The following is a 5,464-nucleotide window of genomic DNA, read 5'->3' as shown; positions in this document are numbered from 1 at the left end:
AACATCCACTTACCAGGGAGTCTGAGATCCCTCCTTACTAATTCAAATAAGTTCAGAAAAGTTAATACAAGAAATTAAAATCTGAAGTGAAACATCTCCACTCTCAATCAAGGTACAGTTTCAAAGACACTCAATTTCAATTTCTATTCTCTTTAATCTCAGCAAGATTTCTTAACAGCCTGGGTAAGGGAGGGGCTGGGGCTCTTTCTGTGGTAACCACGTAGGATGTCTTTCCTGGAATCGGCCTTAGGGTTCAGAGTAATTCAGCTCCAAGTCTCTCATGTGTTTCATTTTCTTCTCCTTTATTATTATTTTTAAAATTGTGGTAAGATACACTTAAAAATTTACCACCATAACCGTTTTCGAGTACACAGTTCATAATGTTAAGTACGTTCACATCATTGTGCAACCAATCTCTAGAACTGTTTTCATCTTGTAAAACTGAAACTCTGTCCCCATGAAACAATGACACCCCACTCCCTATTCCCCTAGCCTCTGAAAACTACCCTTGTACTCTCTGTTTCCATGAATTTGACTACCCTAATTATCCCACATAAGTGTGATGGTGAGCTATTTATCTTTGAGTGTCTGGTTTATTTTACTTAGCATAATCTTCAGTATTCATCCATGTTGTAGCAAGTGCCAGAATTCTCTTCTTTTTTAAAGCTGAATGATATTCCCTTGTGTGCAAAGGCCACACTTTGTTTAATCCTTCATCTGTCAATGGACATGGGTGGGTCTGTCTTCTGACTGCTGTGAATAATGCTGCTATGAACATGGGACTCTGTGACTCACTTTTAATTTAAACTATCAAAAATTTGAACAGCATAGGAGATTATCAAAGCACAATTTAGAGAATAATCTCATCCCCATTCCCAGAGAAGTAATTTAGGAAAAATCATGTTCCTAAAGACCAGTGTTATTCCCAAAAGCTATAACAGGTTCAGAATGGAAGATCTCCCTTGGAGGACTCTTCTAAAGGCAAATGGTTTTAACTGGAGAGCTCATCATTTATAACCAAGTGACCTAATCCCTGGAGAAATTAATTAAGGCATCTTGTTTACCATGTGTGGAGAGATGAGCTCACCCCTGTGAGCACTCTACTTTCTCAGAAACCAACACTTAAGACACGACTGCCTTAAATATATTTTGGCAGTTCAAAATAAAAACACAATTAAAAAGTTTTTCAAACAGGATTTATTTTCTGCCCAAGAAACTTAAAATTGTGGACACCGCTAATAAAGACCACCACTTCTGAGTGTGGTGTAACAAAGAGGAAAATACTGCCTGCTGCCATGTGGCTCGCCAACTGGATCGACACAAAAGGTCAAACGCACATGCACAGAACACAGAAAAGGGACTCAATCCACAGGAAGCAAGATATTGGGGGTGGGAGGATAATATAATTAAAATTTTAAGGCACAGTGTCATTTAGAAAAATGTGGGTTGGGCTGCACATTGCTAAGCCTGGAAATCTGTTTTCTTTTCAAAACCCCATGAGCATGATGAGAAGAATACAGCTTTAAGAACTAAGATTCACCCCATCAGGCATTAATGGTGTCCAGAAAACTATGTGAACAATCTACTCAACATCCTTGAGACATTTATATCTGTCGAGCTCAAAACCCGAGAGGGGGAACATTTTAATTTTCTCTTGTCTTTTGATAGCATATATACAAGATCTCTTAGCCCCCACAAAAAGCTCCAAATATCTTCTCTAGGACTTCAACTGCCTTAAAATATAGACTTGCATTTATCTTGGCCACATTAACGAGATCTGTTTGACCAATACATTTATATTTATGATGACTAAGGGCAGATTATGGTTGTTAAAACTTGTCCTTGGGACATGAAAACACTCCTCTGTCATTAATACATTTTGTAATATAAACTATGATGTCAGGTCAACGTAAAGGGTAAAAACGTTCCTAAAGTATGCACACATCATTTTTTAAAGCAATTGAGTCTGATGGAATAACAAAGGTCATCATAACAAACCATTACAGCCTTGGTCTTGGCAACACTGGCCACAGAAGAACCTCCAAGAAACTATCATCATTCCTCCAATGTTATGGCATCCAGACGACAGGAATGGCTCGCAAATGAGTCATACGGGTTCAGATCCGCGGTAGCTATGTGAGCACTAGACGATCAATTATTCATGTGTTTACAAAGAGCTTTCCCAGTTGATGTTAACCAGAGCTGCTTGCAAAGAAGAGCTCTCCATCTGTCCTCAGCCATCCCAGGCCTCCGACTAACAAGCCGCTTTAATTGCTGGACGAGTCATCTGGAAGATGCCCCTCCCCTAGCCCCCGTAGACTCAATCTCTTTATTAGGTGTAAAACTATTAAGTGGAAATAATTATGACAATACTTTATTTGTAGTACTCTCAGGAAACCTGAAAGAGGGAGATCAATCCATGTGAGATTTGATGTAGATCGAACTGGACTTCATCTGGACTGGACTATGATAGACACAAGTCAGGAACTGGTGAAGAGCATTAAGAATGAAGGGAAAGAACCAGGGGCTGTGAGTTTCATGAGGGAGATAGATAGGAGAACAGTCTAGAATGTTCTGAGAAGGTAAGAGAGTGTGACTGAGGACCACCAAAAATGAATGCATTAAATTGGTCAGGAGCCGAACATGAGTGAACTTGATCCACCCATCAAATATGGCCTTGGAAGAAGGTGAATGGGAAGACACTTCTCAGCCCTTGTTGTTACTTAACATATACCTACAGGCTGTCCAGGAAGACAAATAATGTGATTAGGGCAGCTTCTGTCTCTGAACATGGCCACAGAGCATGAGAGCCACATTGGGCCCCTGTCAGCTGTGTTTTAAGGGACCCTAAGGTTATAGTCAAAGCTATGGCCTGGATTTCTTCCTCTGAAGAAAGTGTAGTCAGAGCAGACAATTCTGAGAACATTGTGGTACCAAGACAGATTCTTCCTCTTACTTAAAATTGTGTAATTTAAGATGCTATCACAACTTACTGGTCCAGGTCTGGGAAAAGTGGTAGGAACAAACAATGTCGGTTCTTGCTGATATGAGAGCACACTTTAAAGAGCATATATGTGAATGGTTCAAACCCAAGGACCCTTGAGGTAATTTTGCTTTGGAGAGTGAGAAGTAACTCTAGCTGAGAGGCATTACAACAGAAAAGTAAAGCTAGCAGGCAGCTCTCTGGTGCATGAAGCATCCAGGAGTTATGCTCATCACTGAGCATTGTTGTTAGGCCAGGACTGGTGAGAACCTGGGTTCCTCTCTCACCCTGTCAGCCACGCATGCTGGCTTGGAAAATGAGCCCAAGCAAAGGGAATGCTTTTTCCTAAAGCCCACAATTGGAGAGCTGATCTAAAATACTTCCCATCCTTGTGCCCTGGTCAGGGGGAAGACAAGAGGAGCATTCTAAAAACAGCCCTCCTCCCTGGGGCAGGGGGGCCACTTTAACTCCTCCAATCTTCCCATGAAGGCACTGGGATTCCTGGTTCCTGGCTGGTGCTCCTTCTAGAGTCAGAGGAGCCTTTCTCAGAAGATAGTCAAAAAGAGACTCGAGGGTAGGGAAGAATTATACACAAACAGTCATCTTTGTGCAGGTCTCTTTAGAGCCTTCAACAGGCTGTTCTGTCTTTAAGAGGAGTGAGGCGTGCTGAACTTCCCAAACTTATTGGCTGCCCATGGAATTATTTGTTAGGAACATCCCTCCAGGCAAATAGTCAGAATTCCACAGACCAATACAACTTTGGGAAATGCAGTGTTCAGCTGTGGTACTGACAACACACTTATCAGAGCTGGAATCAAGGTCGAGAGCCACTCTGGTCACTTTCAACAGACTGTAGCACAGATGGCCTCTGACTTAACAATGTCTCAATTTATGATTTTTTTGACTTGATGATGATGACAAAATGATGGGCATTCAGTAGACACTGTTGAATTTTGATCTTATCCTGGGCTGGCAACATGTGGTCTGATCCTGCCTCGGCCCACAACTCCCAGTCCATCATGACCACCAATGTCACAGTGCTCTGTGTTGCTAAGCTAGGATGTTCAGTAGATTAGCTGTATTAAATGCATTTTTTACTTACAGTATTTTCTACTTACAGTGTGGTCTTATCTAGTTGTAACCCTCTCATAAGTTGAAGAGCATCTCTGTATCTCTGTATTTTCTGCCATCATGGATTAGTTTGTCACACTCTTGAAATTCTGGGGGCACCTGCCTGAAGCAGCAGCCTGCCATCACTGTTGATGGCAGCCTCATAGATGGTTTCCTAAAGTCACATTTGGCTAGTTTAGCTCACCTGACCACCCACACAGACTTTCACCAAATTGGCAGCCTTCCCATAAGCTCATCTTCTCACTCTGCCCCGTTATCAGTAGGAGAGGAGGGAAAGGGTGTTTCTCTGTCTGATTTCCATCAGGCGCACCTTGTTTTTTTTTTCCCCCTATCCTGTGCCTAAGTTGCTACTAGGGGGCTGGAGGTGCAGCTCAGTGGTAGAGCACTTGCCTAGCATGTGTGAGGCTCTGAATTCAGTCCTCAGCACACACACACACACACACACACACACAAACTACTTTGATCTCCTGGTTGCAAGTTTCTAACTTTTTCTAAGGAATGGCATGAAAGTGAGCCTCTAAGGCAGCCCACCCAGCGTCTTTCCCACATGTTCTTTTCAAGATCTCCAGCTTGGGGGGGTTTGTGACTCTCTGCAGTGATTGCCCCATAAAGTTGCCTCACAGGATGCAATGTCCATCCATCGAGGGTGAATATTTTGACCTGACCTCAAATGTCCATCACCTGCTATTGTAAGCTCTTTCTCAGGGTTTGTGATGGCCTACATTCCTGATCCTGTATTTTAAGTGGAATTGTGTGCAAATGTTCAGTATCCAAAATAAATGGGACATCAGTTTTGCCTTTGGCATTAACCAACTCATTAAATATAAAATAAACACAAGTAAATGGCTTTTAAATCTCACTGACAGAAAGCTTGGCAACTGCTCTGAGATCCTGGAGGTCACTGGAACCTCTCTCTTCAAACAGGCATTTTCCTCTTCTCTGGGGACTCCAAGGAGACTCTCACTAAGTGAGAAGAGTCTGGGTACCACCTTCCTTTTGAGGGTTGCCCTGCAATGTCAGCTACTCGCCCAAGGCCCTGGCCTGCCTAAAGTAGTTAGGACTCTGCCTAAAGTAGTTAGGCATGGAGAAGTGGATGTTAATCCTTCCAAGGTGGTAGAAATTCAGGTCTACGGCATTCAGCTGACCAAGCTTATAAATACCTAGAAATATCACCGAACCAAGCTTAGGTTTCTGATTGGTCCCTCACTATCAGCTACTCTCAGAGAGCCAGTATCCATATAGCTTCCTAAATCCTGTGTACATTCTGCCATGAGATGTCAAGTCCCCTTCTCTTTGTCTCAGCCTACCTGTAGTTTCAGCATAAAAAGGATTTATTGGGGAAGGTGATGA

The sequence above is a fragment of the Marmota monax genome, unplaced genomic scaffold, assembly GCF_021218885.2.
Source record: "Marmota monax isolate L192 unplaced genomic scaffold, Marmota_monax_Labrador192_F-V1.1 WCK01_AAM20220418_F8-fsc00118, whole genome shotgun sequence".
NCBI lineage: Eukaryota > Metazoa > Chordata > Mammalia > Rodentia > Sciuridae > Marmota > Marmota monax.
This window is presented reverse-complemented; position numbering follows the sequence as displayed.